The 26,299-nt window shown below is 46.6% G+C and overlaps 2 protein-coding genes and 1 long non-coding RNA gene across 4 annotated transcripts in view; all 3 read left to right on the top strand.

Moving 5' to 3' along the window:
• AGBL4 (ATP/GTP binding protein like 4) overlaps window positions 1-26,299 on the top strand; it is a 1,364,734-nt gene that overhangs the window by 1,097,016 nt on the left and 241,419 nt on the right. The window lies entirely within an intron of this gene.
• LOC117799749 lies at window positions 10,969-20,111 on the top strand. Its single transcript, XR_004623001.1, has 3 exons — window positions 10,969-11,070; window positions 15,102-15,223; window positions 19,696-20,111. It is a non-coding gene; the product is annotated as an uncharacterized LOC117799749 (long non-coding RNA).
• Window positions 25,034-26,299, top strand: part of BEND5 (BEN domain containing 5) — a 49,735-nt gene continuing 48,469 nt past the window's right edge. Inside the window, exon 1 of one of the 2 annotated variants that reach the window (XM_034652246.1) lies at window positions 25,034-25,197. The gene's annotated coding sequence lies outside the window, so the exon portion shown is untranslated. The remainder of the gene's footprint in view (window positions 25,198-26,299) is intronic. The other variant, XR_004622997.1, reaches the window with a different exon arrangement.

The following is a 26,299-nucleotide window of genomic DNA, read 5'->3' as shown; positions in this document are numbered from 1 at the left end:
CTCTTGGGTCTCATCTGTTGGAACACAGTTCGAGAGAGAGGAATGCTCTGCCACATGTGCTCTTGTTTATTCTTGATGCTTTCCAGAGAGCTGAGGAGAAGAGGGAGGGAAGGAGGGCCTCCTTTCAAGATCAGTTACAAGTGTTACTGTCCTAGTACATATGTAGGGACTGGGCCCAGGCACAGCAGACAATCAGCATGGGGGAAAACTTGGGCCTTTTGCCAACTAGAATCCTCCAAAGGTCAAATTAGCATCTTGGAATTTAAAAGAGAAACAAATAAAATGAACTGAGCAAGCAGATCTGAACTGTTGCGTCAAATGGGTGAATACGACAAGGCCATATCTTGGCCATTTGCGTTAGTTGTATAGATTGGACTAGGCTGTTGGAACAGATAAACTCTAAAATTTCAGTAGCTCATCATAGTAAAGTTCATTCATTTGTTGAACACTAACAAATTTTGCAAACCTGAAATTAAGGATAAAATGAAAATAGCTTCCATTTACTGAGTACCTATTATATGCCCAGGACTATTCTATATACTTTATATAAATGCCGCCCTTCTTACACATGAAGAAATGGGAAACTCAGAGAGGTGACATGACTAAAGTCAGATAACTACCAACTGGCAGAACTGGGTACTGAAACCCATGGCTGTCCAGCCGCATGGCTCGTGCTCTTTCCCTGACTCCACACTGCCTCCCCACTGGCCCTCTCCCTAGCCCACATCATTTAGGTGTATCTTCCAAGGGAGAGAATGAGGAAAGGAAGTCATCTGGCAAATGACCTAAGGAATGTCTTTTCACAGAAATGGTCTGCATTGTTCTTTCAGCTTGGCCACTGTCGACCATGCAACTTACTGCACAGCCCTCTGTTGTGTGCTCGTCTCCCTAGATCATGAGGATCTTAAGCCTCAGGACCTGAGGGCCACATGTCCCCAGCTGCTAACGCCAAGCCTGGCACAGTGCCCGGAGAATGTTTGTTCATTGGTTAAATGAATGAGTGAATTGAATTCATTCAATTTTTGCAGTTTTGAGGAGTCTTGAGATGAATGGTTGAAATCAGCTCATAAATCCTAAAGGAAAAAGTCCATGCGCTACTGCTTCTTGTATTTCCTGCATTTAACATAATAACATAATATATTAACCCTTGCTACCACCCTCACTCACTGAAAAGTGGGCCCTATTCCTCATGCACCGAGAATAAAGCTGGAGCAATAGGGATGAAGTGAATTTGGGGGTTATTTGCAGGGTTGCAACAAGAGGACTTATTAACCATCAAGATGTCAGAGGAAATACAAAGACGAGGTGTAAGCATACCTATCTTCAGAAATGACCTCAGACCCTGGGGAGCCATGAAGATTATGAGCCGGAGTATATAAGTGATGTTCCCCCAGACCACTTCAGTCTGTGGGCACAAATGGGGTGCCATTTATGGTAATCACCTGTGATTTGCTGGTGCCTACCTGCTAATGCAGGACTCCAGCCTCCTTCAAAGTCTTGCCCAGTTATTTCTGGAAGTCTCCAAGTGGCTTCACGCATAAGCTCACAAAGGATGTGTTCTGCTTCTGCATGCTATCTACCATGTTGCTTCTTTCCTGCCCAGCCCCTCCCATGAGGTTCCCCACTTCCGGCTTCCTGTAATTGAGAGTGCTCCACCCTAGTCAGTCCCAACACCCACCAGGAGAAATCCGATGACCCTACCAAAGGTATTTCCTGCTTACGATACCAAGCTTCCAGGACAAGAAATACCATAGCAACCAAAGCTGTAGTCTTTCAGTCCAAAAATCGGGAAAATATTCCTTTCTCCCACTCTACATTTCTAGCTCTGCGAGAGTCTGCTCCAACCGTCCTCCATAATACATTAATGCTGGGACCCCCTCCTCTAAAGGATGAATAAAATGACCTCTGTTACCCTTTCTGAAATTGTTTTGTCCAAATGCTAGTCTGGATATTTTCCTCCAGATGCTTTTGTTAAACACTTGTCGCGTTCCAAACATTACAAAAAGAGCTTTCTGTGCAGGGCTTCATTTAGTCCTTACCTCAGCCCTGTGATCTAAGAGCCATTACCCCCTTCTTCAGGTCCAGGGAGGGAAAACGCCTAACGGTCACTCACTCCCCTTTGCCCTGACTGCCTGGCTGCGGCCTTGCCGGAGAGCCTGTCATGGCTGCTTTCTTGTCCTTCCTCATTGCCACCTGCACCATTTCTTCTCCCTCTTCTTCTGTTTCATCCATCAGATCTGGCATCCAGCACGTCTTTCCAGCTGTGCACTCAGCCACCCTGGACAAGTAAATGATTCCCTCCTTTCCCCTGGTCTATATACAGGCTTAGGCCTTCTTTCCCTGGGACTCTCCAACTCTGGCCCTGCCTCAGGAGTGACATTTGCATCTGGCTTTCCATGGCCCTGAAAGTTAAATCTGGCAGCCTTTTTATGTGCTGTGTGGCCTTCAGAAGTATCTTAATGTCTCTGGGCCTCAGTTTACTTGATTGCAAATGAAGGGTAATAAGACCTATCTTGGAGGTTTACTGTGGGAAGTGAGTATGACAAAATGTTTAAGGTGCCCATGATGAGGCCTGACACATAGTAAATATAGAGTAAACAAAGAGCTCAAAAAGAACTGATGTTTACTGAAGCATGTTGACACGTGCTCCGCTAAGCGCCCTACTGGGCTTGTCATTTACCACCCCGTCAACCTTATGCAGTAGGTGCGGTAGGTATGGCTATCATTCCAGTTGACAGATGTGGCAACTGATACCAGGATGGGTTAAAGGACTTACCCAAGGTCTCAGACCTTGACAAGGGCAGGTCTCAGAGGTGAAGCAGACCTTCATATTGAATGACTCACTGTCTAATACTGCTTGGTAAAGCAGACCCTCTGCAAATGGGATTGTTGGGCTACTCTTTAATTTTTTTTATTTTTTTTAGATTTATTTATTTGAGAGACAGAGAGAGCGAGAAAGAGAGCACAGAGGGAGAGAGAGAGGGAAGAGCAGACTCTCCACTGAGCAGGGAGCCCGATGCGGGGCTCGATCCCAGGATGCTGGGATCATGACCTGAGCCGAAGGCAGACCTCTAACTGACTGAGCCACCCAGGCACCCCTGGGCTGTTCTTTTAAATAAATAGCTAAATGAATGCATTTTCCCTCTCTTTCCTTTGTGCCATTGCCCGAGACACCCGTTCTTTGCCCCAAGACTCGTCCACTGATTTTCTTAGACATCTCAGAGGACGCTAAGATGTCACAGTTTCCTCTCCCCCCAGAAATGTGCCATACTGCAGCCTTCCCTCCGCAGGACAAAACTCAGCCCTGACCAGCCCAGTCCCCAGCTGAGTTCTTCAGCCAAGAACAGTGCAGAGAGAGATCTTTTGAAAACCGAGGCTTGCCAACAGAGCACTCCTGCTGAGCCAGAGCCTCTTGCCAAGCAACTTTCCCTGCCCCTCTGATATGCAGATGTGTGCAGGAATTCTGCACATCTGCATAGCGAGCATCCAAAAGCTGTGACTTGGCTGAAAAGAAGGAAAATGTGAGTGTCAACTCGAGAGGAATGGCTCCTCCAGAGGGGCCGCGCAGGGGAGGACAGCAGATCAGGGCTCGGAACAGTGAGCTCAGAGTCAACGAAGGGTGGAGAAACAGCACTATCCAGCCCAACTCGCGCCTCTCACAGGAAGGCTGGTGTACTTCCGGAAGCATGGAGAGCACTGGCTCGTCCAAGTGATCCCCCTCAGATGCCCACACCTTGTGAGGGTTATGCTCTACCTAATTTGTGTCACATTAGCCTCTCATAAGTAAGAAAAGAGAATCGTGGTGGCAGAGGCAGTGGTAAGAGCCCCAAAATAGGACTCAGGCACTCTTCCACAAAACATTCCTGCAACCAACACGTATGAAGCACCGACGTGGTACCAGGCCCAGGGGGACAGAGAAGAATCGGACGCCGTCAGGACCCTCAAGAAGGTGCCGCCGTCCAAAGGGGCAGACAGGCAGGGAACTGGACAGTACAGAGGAAAAGTGCAGAAAGCTTCGTGGGGGTGCAGGGTTGGTTAAGGTAAGGAGGGCATGTCAAGGACTGCTTCCTGAAGAGGTGATGGCTAGTGAGTCTTGAAGACATGTGACAGTTGCCCACGTGAGGAACTTATTCTGTTCTGACACCACAGGGCGCTGCCGAGCGAATGGGTAGGTGCTCACACACCTGAGATGGGTGCCGCGCTGGTCGGGAACAGTTGCTGGGTAACGCTCTGCACCTCCTGCTGGAATCCAAGATCTTCCTTCCTCAGTGGTGTTTCTGTTTCCTGAAAAGCCTTGGCGAAAGCTTCCTCAGAATTAGCTACTTTGCCCATGTTAACGTTAAAAGCTTCATTCTCTCTTACCGAATGGCATGGAAAGCCAGAGAAAAAGGAGTTCAGCAGGGCCTCACCTTTGCTTTTGGTGTTCTTAGGCTAATCCCTATGGAGCCTTGTGCTGAGGACAAAGGAAGAGCCGGCTTCTGGGTGGAGGGAGTGAGGATTCAGCTCAGGGAAAGGCTGACTTGGTGAAAGGAATAGTGTCACTGCCTTCAATCTGCAGGAATATCTGAGGGCAGAACAAGGATTAATGTAAGAACACCAGGAGTTGCCAGACTGCTCAACATGTGAGGCTATTTGCCCAAGTCAAAGCTGCCCACCAGTGGGATTAGCTGCTTTGAGAAGTAATGAGCTCCCTGTCCCTGCTTGAGTATGAGAGGACTAGATTACAACTTACTGGGTGGGGAGAATATTGTAGCGGAACCTCAGACTCCAGGGGAGAGGTCACATCTTTTTGCCTTGCACTATCACCTTCACATGGGAATTGACTTAGCACGGGAGGGCTGCTCAGGCCTCTAAGAGTACAGGGATTTGCATTTCCAAGGTTATGAAGAAAGACGTGTAGTAAGTATGTGTATAGGCGTCCAAGATGTGAAAGATGTGATTATTTGCAGAACCTAATCTCATACCTCCCTATCCTTGTTGAACTGAATATTGCAAAAATATTCTCATTCGTATTTGGAATGGTATGTTTCTAAGCAATCATCATTCTGAATACTCATTCCAGCCAGGAGACGACCTGAATATTGAATAGAATAAAAATGTATATATTAGATTACTTATTCAAATGCCTATCTGGCAGTTTGGATAGAATTAAGCAACAGTCCAATCTGGCTGTTGTTTTATGCATGGGATGTCAAAGCTAAACAGCCCTTAGAGAATATTCTCTCATTCTTTCTCTGCGCACAGCTTCACCATCCTGCCTTATTCACAGATGAGGAAATAGGCTGAGAGGGGGACATACAGCATGGAAATGAGAGACCTGGGACCAGTAGCTACCATTTAGTGACCAGGCAAGGTAATGTTGTCCCCACTGGACGAAAGAGGCAACTGAGGCTCCGTGGGGTTAATTGACCTGTGCAGAGTCACATGGCTAGTCAGTGGCAGAGTTGCCTGTGTCCCAGGCCCCTGTCCTTTTGCATTACCTCCCTGGGTCCCGGGTATGGCCAGAGAGTGTGTTCCTCCTTTCATGCGACCTGCAGACTTTCTGCTAGGCTATGAAATCTTGGGAAGTGATGATGTTATCCCTGGTCTATAGTTGGGGCAATTTCACTGACTATTTGGAGCTACATTTTAGGTCCCCCGAACCAGGGAGTCTACCACGCCGCTCTTCTCCCCTGCATGCTCTGAAAGTTCTATATGACACCAGGCAAGAAGGTATTGTTCTGCAACTACAATCACAAAAAGCCATAACCCAAATTTGCCTTTCAAAATGAACGCAAGTAATCCTCTTAAAGGCATATGCTCACTCTGAAGCTTGGGCTGGTATATCACACCCCCCCCCCCCCCCCCCCCCCCCCCCACACCCCCCCCCCCCCNCATACCCCAGGCCCCAGGGCACTTCTCACACAGTATTGTCACTATATGTGGGATATTCTCCCCACTAAATCATGACGACTTTAAAGCCAGGAAGCACCTCTGATTGTTTTCTGCATTTCCAGCGTGGGGCCTGGTGCCCCCAGGTGTCTGGGAAGGTTTGCTGACCAAATGGATGGATTTTTGAGCAGTATCACTGCAGGGTAAGAACTTGAGAGGGACAACTCCCCTCCCCTCCCCAACCAACCTAGAGTCCGTTAATCTGTGGATAACAAAGAGGCCCTGGCAAGCCGTCCAACCGAACATAGTACTTCCAACCCCACTAACAGTGACTGAAACCGAGAAGCAAACCTCAGAGCTTCCTGGGGTTCTGCCAGTGTCAGGGAAGAAGAGAGCAGCATCTGAAGCACATGTTTCCACTCAAACTTGAATCTCACTTCATCTCACCAGACAGTTCTGGAATCACAGCTTCAGCGTTTTCTCCAGTATCACCCCGGCTACCCTGCCCCTCCAGGTCCCCAGAGTTCCAGCCTCTCCAGGAAGCCTTCCCCAGTCAGGCAGCCCACCAGGATGTCTCCACACCAGCTCCTCTTTCTCATCTCAGCGCCCTTCCTCTCTGGCTTCTTCAGTGCTTATCGTAAGTTTGTGGATGGTCAGTGTGGGGAAAGGCAGTGTGGCCAATGCACAGAACACAGGCTCTGGCTCAGAAGACGGGTACAAATCTCAACTGGACCAGTAAATAACTGTAGGTCTTTGAGACATTTACTTAACCACTCTGAGGCAATAAGATGGGGGGTAAAATTTCCTTCTCAGGATTGTTGGGAAGTACGCAGGGAACCCTGCCTTATCTGCAAAGCTAGGGACAATGTTTATCTGGGGACAATGGGGCACCACCACAGGGCTTCCTGTCTGCAAATCACATGATCAAATCTGCCTTTTAGAGAGAACATTCTAGCAATGGCACAGAGAATGGATTGGAGAAGAGGCAGTAGAGAAGAGAAACCAGGCAGGAAACCTTGTAGGACTGGTAAGGGGTTGAAGGAAGCAAGGAGCAAGGGAAGCAAGGGGCAGAGGGGAGTGTGGAGTTGCAGATGATAACGGCCTGAACAGAGGAGGTAATAAGAGATAATAAGAAGATTCGTGTTTACAGGCTCTGACTCTGGGCCAGGAATTATGCTTGCACTTGGTAGGGATTATTTCATTGAATCTGTTAGCAACCCAAGATTTTTAATCCTCATTTTGCAGATGAGGAAACAGTCATTGAGACATTAAGTCAATTTCCCAGGATGGCATAGTAAATAAGAAAACTTGGATTCAAGTCCAGACAGTTTCACTCCAGAGCCTAAGTGCTTAATCACCGGACTAGCTCACAATTGAGGTGGAGATTGGAGAAGAACCATTTAGAAGGTGAAACTGGCAGGACTTGTTGAGAAATTGGCTGGTGCGAGTAAGGAAAAGGGTAGAGCATAGAACGACCCTCAGGTTTCTTTCCTAAGGCCCACAGCTCCTGGGAGGCAAAGCCAACTTTTAACCCAACTTTATGTAACTCCAAAGCATTTTCTCTTTTCACAGCCTCAGATCATTTCATCTGAAAGCTTGATGTCCTCAGGACAGAAGGGATAAAGTAGAGATTGGTACTTTCCCGCAGATTTCACAATTCCTTTATTTAAACACTTATACCATGACTAGCTTTCCTTAAGACATTGAGGGTGTGTGTTTCTTTACAGAGAGATTTAGTATCAATTACAAAAAATTGACAAGAAAATGCATTTGTTGGGGCAGCATTAGAGAAGCTTTGCTTCTTTGGTCCCAAACCAAATGCAAAGGAAGATCCCAAGATTCGTGCCTTTCCCATGCTTTTCCCAAGGCTCATCTCTATGCCAGGCTGGACACCAGGGGATGGTGCTAGGTAACAGCCCCAGCTTGGGCATCTCACAACCAAGGTGTGAAATGGACATGTAGGCAGGCATTCAAAGGGCTACAGAAGGAGGCTGTTTGAAAGAAGAGGGAGTGTGCCCCCCACACAAGAGGAGACGCTAAGTCTGGCTCTTGGCATTGGGCAGAACCCAGGCCATGTGATCTTGGGCACATTCCTTAACTGAGCTTCCTTGTTGTCCTTGGAATAGTCATGTAATCAATCCCACGGTGATCATTCCAGGACCTGGAATGCTGGGTTGGGATGCAAGGTCTAGAGCCTTGGCTGTCCCCTGGGGTAGAACAGGTTTGGTATGCTGAATGCAGAGCTTGATCCTGAGGGTGAGAGCCAGTGTCTGAGGTGGACGTGAAAATGAAGGACAGGCAAAGAGTCTGACCCTGAATCCTATCTGAAAGGGCTGGGTAGAGAAGCAAGTCTAGGTGTGAGGTGAGAGGGCAGACTTGAGTAGTGGCCATGGGTTGTGGTGGAGGGGGGGCCAAGGCCAAGGCCTAGAGACTGTCTTTGGGTATCCCTAGAGCCTCAAGGCGACACTCGCAGTCGCTACTCTGGTTTGTGGAGGGCTTGGTCAGAGTACTCAGTGGTCCTGGTGCTATGAGGAGAATGAAGTGACATGACACATGGGAAGCACCTACCAGCCGGTACCCACAGTTAACCCTCAGAGGAGGTCAGTCACGAACTAGTGTTCCCTTTCCAGCAGACTTGTGCCAGTTCCTGGGGTGGGCACGGAGAGGGACAAGGAAGATGCAGTTCCTGTCCTGCGGAAGCCCGGGCATCTGGAGATGCGGCCTCACAGATAACATGTCCCTGTCAGAGGTTCTAAGTGGCATAGTGGGGGGAGAGGGCAAGGTGATAGGACAGGGTGAGAGGACAGTAACCCAACTCAGGAGTTCCAGGAGGGCTCTCTGGAAGAAATAATGGCTAAGGTGGAGCTTGAAGGTTAAGAAACAGTTAACCAGGCAAATATTGGTGAGAAAAACATTCTGGGAAGAGGCACACTTCAACAGCAGCATAGAACACCATGGTGTGCTCAGTAAAGTGGGATGTGAGGAGATGCCAGAGAGAAGGCTGGAGGGGAAGCAGGGCTGTGCTGAATCTGGGGACTAAGGAACCTGGACTGCATCCTGAAGGTGATGGGAGGCTGCTGAAAGGTTTCAAGGGAGAGAGTAACCTGGCCAGCTTTGTGCTTTAAATGGGTCAGTTGGGCTGGTGGGGGGAGTACATTGGAGAGGGCTAGCTGGAGGCCAGGTGAAATCTTCAGGTTGATGTTTCTGAGTCAAAGGTCAGTTATGCTTTGATAAAATTAATTAGAGAAAACTTAGAAATGAGAACGAAGGCTTTTGCGTCTAAAGCTAGATGTGAGATGTTAACGTCTGTACTCCTGTATACAGTGAGCTCAGCCCCCATTCCCTGTGCTATCAAAGGTGATGTGAGGGAGCATGATGCCTTTAAGGGCCCTTCCAGCTTGAATGTGTCAGGACTCAATAATTCTATTTCTCATCTTAGGGTATGAAATGGATGTTTATGCCATTGCCCGCCTAGCAGGACATACGCTTTGGATTCTGCCTTCCTTGTGTCAGAGTGTGTTTGGCCTGAAAGTTTGCCATTACCTGTGTGCCTTACCTGTTCTTGTAGAAGATGCTATATTTATCACATGGTTGGCTAGTGTCAGGATCTGTGCCAAGGTCAGGGCTCATCCTGTGGCTAACAACAGGACTCAGTCTGTGACCACGATTGCTACTCAGTCTGTGGTTATAAGGCTGAGAAAACTGTCCAGTTGAGGTCTTTGAAATCAGGCCTTTGGGCGTATTACCACAGTGTCTGCTCCACTTAGCTGACCTGCCACACTGTGCTAAAGGGTTCTGGGCACATGTATTCAAGGACTTCTGGTCCTGGGGCCCGATGCTGTATACCTAGAAGCTGGAAGGAAAACACATACCCCAGATCCTCACAATATTCGCTGCTTCATTGTAAGACAGCGCTAATTCGTGTATTGGCGTTTCATGACTAAGAGCTCCTTGAGGGAGGGAGCTCCCCCCGACTCATCAGTTCTCATGAATTTCTTACCCCTGCCCATTTTAACTGAGGAATGACCTTGTTGCAGGTACTGTGCTCAGTAGGGGAGATACAGACACGAACTAGCTACACACCACCTGTGCCCTCGTGCAGGCTCCTAACTCTCAAGTGACAAGGACACAGGTGCTATGATGGGAGAGGAGTGCAGGGTACTCACGGAACAGAGAGCGAGGGTCTTAACTAAGTGTGCATCAGAGAAAGTCTTTTTGAGGAATTGATGTTTAAGTTGAGGCCTGAAAGATAACTAATAATTGACCAAATGAAGGGTATAGGGGGAAAAACTTGTGTGAAGACCTGGAAGTAAAAGAAAGTTGGCCCACTGAAGGAACCACAAGAATGCTAGCTGGAGCCTCCTGTTGGATGTGTTCTATGTCGTCACTGCAGTGGTGGTCACATGAATCTGCACATGTGATGACATTGCGTGGAACTGAGTATCTAAATACACACGCACACACACACATAGATGAGTACACGTAAAGGTAGTGAAATATGAATAAGGAGAATGGATCGTATCAATGTCAATTTTCCAGGTATGATATCGTACTAGAGAATGCAAGATGTTACCCTTGGAGAAAACTGGGTGAAGAGCTCATAAGATCTCTCCGGATTATTTCTTACAACTGCATGTGACTCTATAATCTCAAAATGAAAAGTTAAGAAGAGGGAGGAGAACCAGGTGGCAGCCAGTTTGGTTGCAGCAGAGAATGGAGGAATACGTAGCCTAAGCTGAACCCAGAGAGTCAGTAGAGGACAGACTAGACAGGATTAAAATCCTGTAACCTGGTCGTGGTGGATGACGGTCTTCCTTACTAAAATGCAGAACATCTGAGAAGAAATGGGCTTGGGAGAAAGGTTTGAAGAGCTGGGTTTGGAATATTTGAGATGCCATTCAGTTCTCCAAGTCCGGGTGGCTACAAAGCAGCTGTATGCACACGTGTTGGGAGCTCAGGAGAGAAGGCTGCACTAAGTGTGCGAGCAAACAGAAGAAAAAGGGCAGAATTCTGAGGGAATCTGACGTCTAAAATGTGGGCCAAAGAGGAGGAGCCTACCATGTCGACTGAGGATTATTAAAGAGGTAGGAAGGAAATCAAGACTACTGAAGTCAAAGGGAGAAAACTTTTCTGGAGGAAGGCCAGGTCAACAGTGTGAATGCTGCTGAAACCACATGAAGAAACGTGCCCTTGAACTTGGTAGGTCTTTGGTAACCTTGGAGAGCTTCTAACCAGTAAAAGCAAAGGCCAGGCTGCAGTGGGGCTGAGGCGTGAACAGGAGGGAGTGAATGCTGATAGTAAGTGTAGACTGTTTTCCTTCCGAAAGTTCTGCTTACAAAGAGAAGAGAAGGAAGTAACTAAAGGTGAGGCAGAGATGAGTGAGGGCTTTGAGGTGGCGTGTTTCAAGGTTGGGACAGACTTGAGCACGTGTAAACACAGAGAGGAAGGGACCCTCCAAGAGGGAGAGGTTGGCAATCCAGGACAGAGCGCGGGGCCTGGCCTGGGGCAGGTGCTTACTCCGCGACCACTGAGTATTTTCAGATGCAACACTTTCTGAAGGCAGAGAGTTTCTGTGGGTACAGTCCTTGGGTTCTGCTGCACCCCACTAAGTATTCTAAAAATGTTGCTGTGCTTCCTCTTTTAGGAACATCTGGGCCATTAAGAACTGCACAAAAATCACCTTTTCAAATTCCCTAGAGGAGGCTCAATTTCAGACCCAAGCCAAGGTGCTTCCTCTCTGAAAGGCCTATGTGGCTGGGTTGGCCCTCCCACAGCAGCACCCAGCACTGACTCCCAGCATGCGGGTAGAGCCCCCACACAGCAGCAAACAGAAAAGTTTCCACTGCGGCTTGTTGCCCACCAAGCTTGGGGTATCCACCCACTCGGGGAATCAGCATGGCTGGGCAGAAGGCATACTCTCTGACTCAGGACTTCTTATCCCCTCTGAAAAGGCAATATGGCTGACTAGATAACTCAAACAGCTCGAAAGGGTGTCCGAGAGGCAATCATCTCCTTGCATCGAGTCCAGGCACCCCCTTCAATCTCAGCCATTCCCCCTGACTAGCTGCCACTAGCTTGGGCAAGGTGCTTCACTTTCTTATTTATACAATGGGGAGCAGTTCATGGGGGTGTTGTGAAGAGGAAAATGAGAGAACATAAATAAAAGAGGCAGGCATATGTTAGATTCTTAGTAAGTCCACATTTTTTTTTTTTTGCCTGCTTGCCAGGAGCCAAAATTTCTTTTCTCCTAGCAAGTGCCCAATTCTTGAGTCTAAGGGCCAAGTCTCAAGAAAGGAGTGTCTCAGGAAGGAAGCACCTGACATGTCTGCACCTCAGGATGATACCATCTGTCCCTTGGGCAGGTTTTTGCCCTTTTGCTTTACAGATTCTGCTGTAAAGAGTTTGAGAATTAATACATGAGACAAAAATGCAGACTAAATAATAAGTCGAAGGTGGAGGAGAGTTTGTGAGAAAAATGTTCTTCATGTTATAAAAAGGGTCCTTTGCTTTATCACAGAGTTTCTTTAAATATGTGCTCCCCTGGTGCAATTAAGCATTTGTTTACAGATCATTAATTATCTGGCAGAGAGGCTTGGCTGGAAGGAATATGGCCGAGAGACACAGCTGGAGAGTTGGGAGCTCGTGCCAAGTAAGAATCCATTAGAACCAGAGATAGTAAAGCTCAGAAATGATGGTGTAAATCAGAGATGAAAAGAAAGTCAACTTCCAAGAGTGGAGTACGCAGGCACTCTGAGACCTCTAGCCAGGCTAGATGGGCGGGTGGCGGGCCAGTCACCAAATCAGGGCAGGCAGGAGAACAGGCAGGAGGAGATATGGGTAGGGATAGAAAGCAGGGTCTAGTTCAATTTGGAACATTTTGTGTAAGAGGCGTCTGTGGAATATCAACGTGGAGTAGAAAGTCTAGAAGACAGATCAATATCAGCACGGAGCTCCTGCAGTGATTACATATTTTACTTTCCCCCAGATTCTAAAACCAGTTCACACTTTTCTGCTTCTGCACACACCGGGCTCTCTAGCACAAATGGTGTCCCCTCTCCCTACCCTGTATCTGCCGAGCTTCTGGCCATCCCTCAGGTACCAGATCTCACTCTCCTTTCTGGGAAGCCTTCCCTGGGTTCCTCAAGAAGACATAGGCTGTCCATCTCCTGGACAAACTGCCTCCACTTACACAGACCTCCGTTAACACTGAGCCTCACAAGAAGTCTTCCTGGTTTAACCAAGATTACATAATTGAATCAATGTACCAGGCTCAGCTCAATGAACTCAATCCCTGTTATTCCACTTCTGTCATAACTACTGCATTTGCTCCCTTGCATGTCTCCCAAATGATTTAGTTTCCTAGGGCTGCTGAAAAAAAAGTACCACAAACTGGGTGGCTTAAAACAGCCAAAACTTATCCCCTCACTCTTCTGAAGGCCAGAAGTCCAAAAGCGAGGTGTCAGCAGAGCTAGGCTCCCTCTTTCTTTGCTTCTACCTAGCTTCTGGTGGTGGCCATCCGTCCTTGGTGTTCCTTAGCTCACAGCCGCCTCACCCCCATCTCTGGCTCTGCAGGCATGTGGCCTTATCCCTACGTGTCTCTGTCTTCACGCGACGTTTTTCTCTTCTTACAAGGATATCAGTCATATTGGATTGGGGCCAACGCTAATGGTCTCCTCTTAACTTGATTACATCTACAGACACCCCATTTCCACAGATACTGTGGTTTGGGTCTTTAACAAAGCTTTTGGGGGGACACAGCTCAACCCATAACACCCATGAAAAAATTATTTCCTGAAGGGGAAGGATCATTTCTTATTTGTCTTCATCCCAACACTTGGCACAAGGTCTGGCGCAGAGAAGGTGGCCCAGGAAATATTTTTTGAGTGAGTGACTATAAACCTGTGCTTTCTAAATCAGATGTTTTTAATGCTTTGTATACGCCAGTGCCCAGTGCATACAAAGATCTGGGCTAAATGCTTTCTGTTTGCTCTCTCATTTGATTGTACCAAAAACCCTGGAGGATAAGTCTCCTGGCCTTATAGGTCAGGAAACCAAACTTCAAAGAAGTCAGATGCCTTGTTCAGGTCTGTACAGCTAACGCACTGTTCAGCTGGGATTTGAATTCAGGTTTGTCTGGTTTCAAAGCTCAGATCACTCCACTACATTCTGCTGCCTTTTCTTTCATCCTGGTTTCAGTTAAGCTTTGTTGGGAGTCTAGACTGCTTCACCTATGCTTAGAGCAACCCCCTAAAATGGGTTGGGATCATGCTTTGGATGATGTGTTAGAGAATCCACAGCAGCCCTGATGGGGGGAGGGGGATAGAAGACAGTATAGAGGCGGCAGCATGGGAATGGCAGCAGGACTGGAGAGACACTTCAGGGCAAGGTGCACGTAAGGGGAGAGAGTTGGGAGGTTTCCTCACCATGCCTTCCCCAAGCAGGAGAGGCTTCTTCTTGATGCGAACACTTGAACATGATGAATTATGTTTCTCTAGGACTAGGTAAGCTGATGCCATGGGCACAGATAAGATCACCTTCCCCTGAAGCCTGCCCCCTGTAATCAAGAGAAGGCATGGGAATGTAAGGCAGAGGAAAGGCCCACCAGGACCTGGGTTCCAGGAATGACTTGGTCAAAGACAAACTCTTGGGCTTTGGGTAATCATTGTCCTTCTGTCCTCAGTTTCATCATTTCTAGAATGAGAGCTTTGGGCTATAAGTTCTCTGAAGTCACTATTCTTGGTTTCCTGCTTCTATAGAATCTGTTTCCGTTTTATAACTCTATTTTAAGGTGTTTATTACATTGCCAAGAAAAGAAAAAAAAAAAAAAGAACCTTCAGGATGAAATTTCTCCATGCCAAGGAAAAAGATTTTTTTTCTCTTCCCTTCTTTGCATGCAAAGCTCTGCTCTGTTTCTTCTGTGTCTGTCTTTTCGTTCTGATAACCCTCACAAGTTTTCTCAGTGGAAACAAGCGCTCTCTGGCATGGCCCTTCCTTTTCTTAATACCAAAGATTAAGTATCTGCTCAGAAAGTTAAGCCCATGTGCACAGAGCTTATCTGGCTCCTATGCTGGCTCCTCCATTGTGTGCTTTTTCTGTGACCCATCCAAACAGAGAGATGGAAGAGAAAAGGGTGCAGAGGTCCAGCTTTCTTAGCTTGGGGCAGTTTTGCAGCCCGTTTGCCAAGTGTAAGCACAATGATTTTGTTTCCTCTGCTTTCTGCCTCTTGAAAGCGTGCAGCCCCTAAGTGAACATTTCCTGGCAGATTATTTTTTCCATGGACATTGAGCATCTCAAGTGGAAAAAATGCACCTTGATGTCTGTGCAGTTGAGGCCTTTCTCCACCTGGGGACAGGTAAGAGTCGGAGGGATAGAATTTTGAGCACTTCATCTTTAAAGGTCATAGCAACAGAAATGGGTTGGCTTGGGAAAAAGAATGTTTCTCTTGCCAAGAGTCCATGTCCCATCTGTCTGCTAAGCTGATGAGTCTGTCTGCCAGAGGACCAGAGTTCTTCCCCTGGTGACTTGGAGTTGTTGGTAACTATTTGCATATTCAATGGAAAATTTGACTTTGTAAATTTAATGTGTATATCTTGTTCCTTAAGGAATAGGATTTTGATTTTCCATTCAAGTACCCCTTACTCTACCCAAACCACAATGGGTGTTATCAGATGTATCAGCTAGCAGGAAGAGGGGTACAAACCCTCACATTCTGCATGGAGCTGGTTGGTGATGGGGACTGACATACCTATCGAATGGCAAGTAGTATACCGGGGACCACTGGAGGCGACATAGCAGAGTGGGAACTTCATACCAGGTTTGAATCTAGGTTGTGATTTGGGCCCTCACTTTTCCTTTCTGAACCTCAGTGGATGTATCTGTAAAAAGGAGGATAAGAATTGTGTTCCAAGGTTATTATGAGGATTGTAGGTGAAGCATGTAGCATTACTGGGGACAGAGTAGGGAGCTCAATAAAGTTCAGTCCTTTTCTTTGCCTCTTTCTCTCTTTTACATACATTGTCTCATTCACTCCTTTCAACAGTCCTAATAGGTAAGTTTAGTTACCCATTTTATAGACAAAGCTCAGTCTGGCTGGTTCTCTACTGTATCCCAAGTATTAAGCAAAGTTTTTGGTATATAAATCCTCAACAAATAGTTCATTAGTGAATGAATGAGTGAATGAATGAATGAATGAATGAATGAAGCGGTTTTACAGGAGTTAAGAATCTTGCCCAAATTTTCACAGCAAGTATCCCAGATGAGTTAAGACATAAGGCAGGGCATCACAGAAAAATTCATACAAGAAGACAAAAAAAGAACCCAGAAATGGGAACAGAAAGGCATAACATAATTCATCCTTTTTTATGATTGAGAACACTGTGTTTCACAATTCCAAAGTCGTGTTTTAAATATACAAAATCTGAACATAATTTTAAAAGCAGACAATAAAACCCCAAGCTCAGCTTAAGTCCCAAAACTTCATAAAAGTACAGATCTCAGTAAGGTCCCAGCTTTGAAAGAAGGCATCCTGCCCCATCGTGGGCCAGGAAGGGATGGTGGGTAATATTACCCAGTCTTGTGGGGTGGGGGTGGGGGTATGTTCCTTTATCCCAAAATAGCTGGCTTATGGGGATCCATTCTTGTCATTACCCTGTGACCTCCTAAAAGGAAAAGGCAATAGAGACTGTCTCAGAAGAAGAGAATGAAAAGACACCTGATAGGTTGGGGCACCTACCATGGATGAGGCATTGTGCCTGCCCCGCACTTGACATGCACAGTCTGTTAGAGCCTGTGACAGCCTTATAATATAGACCTCTGTTTGATAGTGGAAAAACCGGAGAGTCAGACATTTGCCTGAGGTCCCAAAGTACCTTGGCGATAGAATATTAATTGAACCCAAATCTGAGTTCCAAGTCTGTGCACTTTTTACTTTTATTATTGCCTCCTCATTTCTTCCTGGGCCATGTTACCTCTCCAGAATGGATCCCAGAGCCAGGAGCAAAGCCTAATGATCAGAAACCATGTGATGGCCCAGCAGTGTGGATGTGTCCTCAGGGTGGAGGTGGGGTCCAGGCATTACCTACTGTGCCTACCAGCTGAGTTACATGTCTTCCTAACCACTTTGTCTAGAGTCTCATAAGCCTCTGTGTGTCTTGCTCCTGCCCATTCCATGTTTTAGAAAAAATGTCTTTCTCTTAATGGTTGATTGTTTCTTCCTCTCTTCTTGCCGTTTGTTCCCCATGTTAATAAGGGTATGGCTGATAGTGAAAAAGGTAGGGTTTTGATATTCTGTGCTCCAACCACCTACCTCCAGCACAAAAGGAGTATGTGATAAAGAACTATCAACAGAAAATATGCTGTATATTGTATACAGGAGCCATTTTTCCATAATAATAGAAACACTCAGAGGTCAATAACTTTTTTTTCCTGGCCTGGCATAATAGATGACCTTATTATGCTACTAAAGAAAGAAACTGGTTTTGAGTAAGTAAAGGAAAGCTTTCTTTATACCATGGATTGAATCTAGTACACTCCCACCCACAAGAACATAGAACGAAAATGTCAATGAAGTCCAATGCTTTTTGAGATAGTGCCAGCCAGGGTCTCCCCTGGACCAAACAAGGTGGTCTGGACATCCCTAGAAAACCAGCAAGTGACCCTTGAGGATGGACGCACCATCATCTCCCCATGCTAGCTAGGAGGGCACACAGCACCCTCACTGAGGCAAGAGTCAGACTCAGGGTAAACCCGAATTGGAGTGGAAATCTGTGGTTGGGGCCTTAGAGCCAAGCAAACTGAGTCACAAATCCTGGCTCCACCATTTACTTCTGTGTGACCTAGTGCAATTTACCTAACATCCTTATGCCTCAGTTTCCCTAACTTTAAAATGAGGCTATCTATCTCAGAAAAGGGGATTAAACTCCACAGATACTTTAGCTCCTGTTGCCCCAGGAAACTCTGAGGCAAGGCCTACATCAAAACGTGCCCTGAAACCCAAGCTTTGCATCAAGAAACAGCCTTCTCCATGTGACTGTAAACAACTTCTATCAGCTCTCTAAGTCTTAGTTTCCTCCTCAGAAAGACAGAGATGATAATAGTATCAACCTTATGGGTTGTTTTGAAAAGATGAAAGGAGTTAAGATGTAAAGCAACCAGGACAGCTTCTATCATGGAAATCAGTAATTGTTAGTTCCATTTTCATTCCTTTCCTCTGAATTTATGGTCTGGTTAGGAGACATTCTTAAGAAAAAGAATTGTTCATGGTTTGCTGTGTGCGTTGGAGATGAGTTAACTTTCTGAATGAATGTTCCCTTTTTTGCTTCTGACCAGAATGGCAGCCCAGGGTTACCAAAGAGAAGCCTAAGAGTGAATGACAATGTGGGCTACACCCTGACCCCAGGAGGACCTATGAAGGGCAGACATTCTGAGCCATGAGGTGTTCAAGATGAGCAGAGATGGTAACCAGGGAACTAGCATATGGTCTTTAAAGGAAGGTTGCCCCATTTCCTCCCAAATAATGTTGGCATCATCAGGAGACTAGGATGCGGCTGTAATCACCCTGAGTAGGGGGTTAGAGAGTCAGTGACTTCAGCCAACAGCAGGATATGAAGGAAGCCTAGTCTTGTAGGATGAAGCAGAGTCACCATCTCGTTTCCCAGGAGGCCCATGGACTGTGCCAGTGAGGTTCCCGATGCTATTACATTTGTATCGCTATTAGCCTATGTCGAGTATGTGTGATTGTCAACTTGACCATTTTTCCACTCTGTGCATTTATCTGTAGTTATTCCCATTTTGTTTTCTCTTTCTATTTAGAGACAACCCTTTGAAAATGTCAACCTATCTAGTGGTACTAAAAGAAAACTACAAAGGGCACTTTTATGGTTTTTTGGTCCACACTTGGGAGCCAGACATAGTAGGGGCCCAGAAACAGAAACACACGCACGAGAGGAAAGGTGAGATTCAGAAGGACAGAATAAAGCCCTTGGAAACACGTCTCCTTCCTCACCTTTGGGGGCTTTCCACTCCTCCAGGGTCTATGTTTCAGACTTGCATTATGCAACAAATATTTGTTTAGGGTCTCCCATGGGCCAAACTAGGTGCTAGGATACAACAGTGAAGAAAACAGAGTGTCTCTTCTCTAGTGGAACCTTTGGTCTACTGGCAGAGACAGACAATAAAGAATCAATATATATTATATACTACGGTAAACCCCATGAAGAAAAATATAAGGAGCTGTGAAAATATGTAAAAGGAAAAAAAAAAAAGAAAATATGTAAAAGGGACCTGAGCTAGTCTGTGGAGGGTGATGGGAGGAGCAAGTCAGGGAGGACTTTTGTGGGAAAGTGACATTTCAGCTGAAAAATAACAGAATGAGTTAATCTGATAAGCAAAACCAGAGGCAGCTTCTAAAACTAATGGGCCCCTGACTGAAATCCATCACTAAGGCAAGTTGCATTCTTCCAACGTAAGCCAACTTTTTTGTTTCTTTTTCAAAACCAATTCAACTATTGTTCCCTTGTGACAATCTCTCCTATTCGTAAACTTCTTTGGTCTTCGACCAGTGGGAATCTGTTTGCTCAGTGTTGCGTATGTGGAGTATATACTTCCGGAGTAAAATGCCAGGGTTCAGGTCATCTGTGTGACCAGCTCCTGTGTGTGACCCACGTGAGGTCATAACATAGCTGAGATCTAAGTGGTTGAACTTGACCCTTATCTGCTTGATCTAAACATCAAGCCAAGATGCAAATTCACAAGGCTCTCAATTGCTATAAATGCTTCTGTGTTTTACATTTTATATAATGCGTACACCTTTTTATTTATTCTAAGGAAATACTTCACAAAGTCCATTTGAAAGAATGCATGGCTCCAAACACAGTCTCTTGGAAGTGTGTGCTGCAAGTTTGGGCAAGGCCCTGAGCCTCAGAGACTCGAACGTGTGAGATCGGAGCTGCTGCGGTGGGCCCCCTACCCCTTGCCCACAGGCTGTGGTGGAAAGGGCGTGGCACTTGGATGGAAGTATGGTGGGGCACTCACTGGGTAATTACAAGCATTGTTCAACTCATTATATTCGATCTGATACAAGAAATGTTTGCTGGGTACCTGACTCTCAGCATGGGGATAAGAGTTCTCATAATAAATACAGCTACACTCATGACAATAACAACTATCATTTATTGAGGACTCACTGTGTGTTGGGCACTGTCATTTTACATAGGCATTTACATCTACATATCTCATTTAATCCTCATAATAACCCTACGAAGCTTTATTGATATTCCCTTGAAGAAAATGAGGCTTGGGGAGATAAAGAAACTTGTCCATGACCACACAGTAAGGATAGGCCTTACTTATTGGCCAGGATTTGGATCCGGGGCCTAAGATTGTAATACCTTGCCTTGTTTTCACACCAGTACGTCATTTTTCAGATAGTTTCTCAGAGAGGTTGCATAGACATTTCAGAGCCCTGTACATTTTCCCTGAAAATAACATCTACAACATGTTGAGCAATTCCTATGTGACTGATGTGTTACCTTAAACTTTTCCAACTCAGAAGTACTCAACCTTGTCTGATATTAGAACAATCTGATAATTAAAAAAAAAAATTAAGGCCTTATCCCCAGACCAACTGAATCAAGATCTTGGAGGAGAGGAGCTGGGAGCAGGATAATTTTCCCAGGTGATCCCGATGCACAGAGAGGGTGAAAAGCTCCTGCCCCAATTCTCACAACACCTCCTGAAGATAGCCTCATTTTCCAGATAAGAAAACTGAGGCTCAGGGAGATGAACTGTCTTGCCCAAAGTCACAGCAAAGATGGGGCAAAGTCAGGATTTAACCCCTGGGCCAATTCCAAAGCCCATACTCCTTTGCCCCTCCAAGCTGTCACCTACATGACAAATTGGCATTCCTTCTAACTCTCGACAGTGTTCACTGGCTTTTGAGTTTGTCCTCAGCAGCAGCTCCTCTCTTTCCTTCCTTCCCCCTCTCTACTATCACTCTCTTCCCCTGCCCCAAACCCACAACCAGATCCAGCCAGACTTCATGATTGGGAGTTCACGTGGATACACTGGCTTGATGCCCTTGCTTTGGGGTGACAGTCCCCAACTCAAGATATTGCCCACCATGGGCCTCCCAGCAGGTCCAGAGCCTCCTGGCTACCTATCCACTTCTTTGAGTCTACCTGAGAAGACAGTGGCCCTGAGACCACAGCCCAGCAAGTTACTTTTCCGGGGGGACAGGAGTGGGAATTTTAAACAGAGACTTTAAAAGTCAAATGAAATATCCCAGGAAAAAGGAAAAGGCAAAATCATGAAAAAATGTGATCAGTCATTAGTGGAGAGGTTGAAAAGACACGCTCCAATTGCTTTTAAAATTCACAGAACCCAGGTCTCCTTAAAATAGTTTTGCAAAGTACACTGAGAATTCCATGCAGTAATATGAAACATAAGGCCTGCTGCTGCCACTGAACATGCTTCAGCTGGCTAAACTGAAGGAGCTTGACGTTAACCCAAGGCTCAGCAAAACGCAACAGGAAGGCACAATGGAGATGCGGTTGCAAAGCTGCCCCAGATGTGTACATTTTCTGCTCCATTAAAATGACTTGGACGAAAGGCAAAATACATTTGGCCCCAGAAAGAGGGAGTTGAGGAGGGGCAGGCACAGGACATCCAGCCTCATCAGAGGCCTCCCACTCCCCAGTCTTTCCTCCCCCTCCGGTCCTTCCCTCACAGGGCTTCTAGAGCAAACTGTCTCTAATGCAAATGGAACTTCGGCTCTCCAGGGCTGCCAGAGCCAAACTGCTGCGCTCTAAGTCTTCATTTTTCCAACTCTGTCACGGGGTTAATCATTCCCTCTTCAACAGTTTGGCATGAAAGTAATCGAGATGTATACATGGTGCTTGGCATGCATGGGTTATAGTAACCTTTGGAGGAAATGTAAATATCACAGGTATCATCACTGAAACCATGTCATATGAGGAGAGACAGGTGAAGGAAGTGAAGATGTCTGAGCGGAAGATAGATAAGATGCTAAGGAGACATGATCCCAAGTTTTCCATATTTGAAGAGCTGACATGAGACCTAGTACGACAGCTACACGGTGAAAGGTTCTGCCTGCGTGTAAGTAAGAAGGACCTTTCTCACAGTCAGTAGTGTCCAAAAGTTAAGGGGTGGTAGTAAACTTCCTGACATTAGAATTGTCTAAGAGGCATATGCATGGCCACTAGAGAGGGATATTGAAAAGGGGATTCAACCGGATTTGAGTCTTGTTCACTGTGCTGGTACCCACGTCAGTTTGTTTTTTTCTTCTTCTGGGTTCTTGGGTCATGGAACTACCTCCTTATGAGAATGCTTTACATTGACTGGGATAGGGAATGTGTTTGGACTGAGGGTACAGTGATATTTAATAACGTTCACAAATCTGTTGCACAAGGAGTAAAACCAGTGTCCACCCTTTGGTCACTGGGAATGAAACAGAGTTGGATTCGGCTACAACTCAGAAAAAAGGGGGCAGATTTTCAGAAAAGCCGGGCAGGAGGTTTGCTGCTCTTGCTCTCTGTGTCTTTAACACGTTTGTTTTATAAGCATTTAAATATGCTAGGAACCTGAGATACTGAGGTTACTCAGCTTTTTTTTGTCCCCTCTCAAGGAGCTCATTCTAATGAGGGAAGATAAAACGTACTGGCATGAAACAGGAGACAAAGACCACCTGTACTTGAGGAGGGCAGGTGGCTGGGGAAGGCTTCACAAAGGAGGTGACACTGGAGCTGGTCTTCAGGGGAAATTGATGTCAGTATGTGCTCTGGGAGGAAGAACTTCCCAGAAAGAGGACAGAAGCATAAAGGCTTGGGATCTGATAAAACACGCTACCTTGGGAAACGTCAAATAGCTTAACGTGTGTGGCATGTACTATGTCCAGGAAGTTGGTAAGAAAGATGAGACTGATAGCATACTTGGGGGTCACCTTCATTTAGATGGCCAAGGACGTTGGCCATGGAACTGCTTGAAATTATTTTGCAAACGCTGTTTGGAGTTTCATGGACTTTCGTTCATTATGGCTAACTCTGCATGATCCATCTTGTGAGTTATCAGAAGTCTTGCTACACATTACTTCCCCTTGACCACCATAGGAATGTATTCTTAAGATAAAAACTCATGTAAGATTAGTCCAAAGAAATCAGAATCACAAGGTAAATCTTCTGGAACAACTCAGAGTGGCATCTCTTTTTTTCCACAAGTGTATGGGGCAACACCAAACCAACATCTGCATCAGGAAACTCGTGGTCATATCTGGCTACAACCACATATATACCACTTCTTAAGGGAACTTAATCTGACCTATGCATTTGGCTCGGGGAGGTGTGTGTTAATGGCGTTTGCCTGTATAACATTATCCCCAAATCACAATGAAATAATTTGCAGGCTTTGGTTTATCAACTTCATCATTAGTGTAGCTGATCTGAAATGCAAGTACAGTCCTTGTTTAAAAAAAAAAATATGTAAGACTTTCTGATCATAAAGTAATACCTGCTTATTGTGGAAAATAGTTAAATATAAATATATGAATGCAAAACACGAAAGAAAACAAAATCACTCACCACTACTATGAAACAACATTTTGGTGCATTTATTTTGTTTTTTTCTTACAGCTTGAGTTCATTTAAATGAATTTTTAAAAAATATAACATTTAATTAAGTCTGCCACCTCCAACAAGCATTCCTCTATGAGAACACTTTTTCACTATAACATAATTACTCACTTATACATTTTTAATACTCCTGGACGGGACTGTAAGGGTTTCGAGGACAGGAAAGGTGTTACTTATTTAGTAACCTAATTTTGGCCCAGGTATTCAAAACTGAGACTCAAATTCTGATAATACTAACACTGCAAGGAATCTTAAATGGTTTTTTGTTTTTGTTTTTGTTTTTTTTTTTGCATTCTGTTCATCTTTCTGCGACTAGCACCTAGCCAGGATCTGGCATATAGTGCTTACCCCAACGATATTTGGTTGCTTGAATACAAGAATGAATTACTGGATAGCTGGATGAATTTGGACTTCTATTTATTATTATTCTTCAACCAAAATTTGAGTCCCTACCAAGTGCCAGGCCTGGGGCTGGGAACTGGGGATATAAGTAGCCATACTTGATATAAAAGCCCACCCTCTCCGGGGCATCAGTGTGAGAGTGCTGGCCCCCTCTGATGCGGGATGTGGCTCCTGTGAGCAGAGCCCACTCAGCCCCTTTTTAGTTGTTCATGGCTTGTCTGGGGGCACCCAAGCCCCTCCAGGCTCTCTTCTGCCTATGATACTGGGGACAGAGCAAAGACTGGTATTCCATGGAGTCCCATTCCTGAACTCAAGGTGCTCCAAAATGCCCAGCTAATCCTGGGGCTGCCTCCCTCAGAGCACCCCTCCACTCCCTGCTTCGTTCCAACTGGTCCCAACTCAAAGAAAGGCATGCGGTGGAGTGGTGCTTCAGTGGAGGTAGACTACAGGGCAGAGGGGCGCCCCCTGCTCCCTCTGGCTGAGAGCTGCCCCTGACTAAACCCTCCACCACCCCAGCCAGCCGGCCCAACTGGAAATCCCAGATAAGCCCCAGCTCTGGTCAGAACTAGTTTGGCAGCTCTGGGGGAACGTTTCTGGCTGACTGACCCTCCCCACAGCAGGAGCTGGCAGTTTTGCAAAAAAAAAAAAAAAAGGAAAAAGAANAGAAGAAAAAGAAAAGATGCGCGAGCTGAAGGGGCTAAGAGGAGTGGCTACAATTATTTGAAACACTCCAAAATTCTGCTCGCTTGCAAGTGCAAGTTTACAATTAAGGATCCCAACAAGATTGCCCCCCTCCCAGGCCCTACGTTCATTCTCTCACACTCTCTTCTCTCCTTTGCAATGCAGTTTTGTTGCGATTCCATTTGTTTTGCAGCGCGATTGTTGAAGCAATACAATACTCCCCGCACGCAGCGCGACTTTTAGTCAATGCATTTTTTCTTCTCCTGCAATGCTATTGTTGTTGTTGTTGTTGTTATTATTATTATTATTATTGCAATTCAATCTCCCTGCCCTTTCCTCTCCCTACGCGAATCGCGCTCCGGCTGTGATTGCTCGGGTCTGACTTTGCGAGTGGCGGTGCGCTTCCAAACCCCCCTCACCCGCCCCCCGCNGTGCGTGCGCGACTTCAGCCCCCGCTCGCGGCTGGATTTTGACAACCAGAAGGTGTACGCCGTGTACCGCGGCCCGGAGGAGCTGGGCGCCGGGCCCGAGAGCCCCCCGCGCGCCCCCCGCGACTGGGGAGCGCTGCTGCTCCACAAGGCCCAGATCCTGGCGCTGGCAGGTGAGCGAGCGGGCCGGGAGGGACGGCGGGACCTGGGCGGGGGCAGGGACCCGGGGCGGAGGGGGCCGGGGGGAGCCTCTGCTCGCTTCGGCCTCCTCCTCCCGCCCCCTAGGCTTTTCTTTTGGGGATGGGGTGTCTCGAAAAGGCCAGACCAGTTAAAAACAGCGGATGGTCCCCTTTGTCTTCCCCGCCTCCCCGACACTCCCGCGCTGTCAGTCTGTCTCCATCGCTCTTTATCTGTCTGTCGTCCTCTTTCTGTTTCTGTCTGTTCTCCTGGCCCCTTCACTTTTCTTTTCTCTCCCCTCCTTTGCACTCTTATTTCTCTGACTCTCACCTTCTCTAGGGTCCTTCCCCTCTCTGCGCCTTCTGTCTCCTTAAGTTTCTCTGTCTCGCTTCCTTTAAGGCCCTTGGTGCCTCCTCGAATTGAGGAGGCAAGGTGGATATTGTCAGACTCTTCTAGGTGTGAGTCGCTCTTCACAGAAGGAATTGACATCCTTGTCCCATCCGGGTCATCACTGGACAGGATGAGGAGGCCTTGATCACTGGGCACCACTCTCTCCTGCCCCTTCCTGGCTAGGTGGCAGAGGTAAAGAGGTAGTGGCACTCAGCATCCCTCAGCCTCCACACCCCTTTTGAATCTCCCAGAAGGCTCTCTGAGTGAGAGCTGAGGGCAAGGAAAGAGTTTCTGGTCAGGATAAGACCAGACCTCCCATTCCTGCTTTCTCAGGGCCCTGACGAATCAGCAAGGCAGGTGGTCTCATCCCCATTTTGACAGATGAGGACACTGAGGTTCAGCTGGTGATAGGACAAGAAACCAGCCCTTCATTCAGCCTCCTACACCAAGTTCTTTCTGCTACATTGAGGCACCTTTTCCTTTGTAAAGAGAAGTCAGTGAACCTTCTTTCCCAGCTAGTAGTAGGAGACTTGAGTACAGACATGAGAGGAAAAAGAAAGTATCACTTCCGTTTTGGGGAGCAGCCTTTTTGCTGGGGGTTGGGGGTACCCCAGAGTGGGCAGAGACAGCCAGCCAGCCTGCTCTCCACTTGGAAGGGAAGACCAGGGTTAGGAGCTGAATGAAGATGGTGTAGTTTTAAGCCCTTTC

Source organism: Ailuropoda melanoleuca, chromosome 2 (assembly GCF_002007445.2).
Source record: "Ailuropoda melanoleuca isolate Jingjing chromosome 2, ASM200744v2, whole genome shotgun sequence".
NCBI classification, from domain to species: domain Eukaryota; kingdom Metazoa; phylum Chordata; class Mammalia; order Carnivora; family Ursidae; genus Ailuropoda; species Ailuropoda melanoleuca.
Note: the sequence above shows the minus strand (reverse complement) of the source record. Positions and strands in the feature narration are given on the sequence as shown.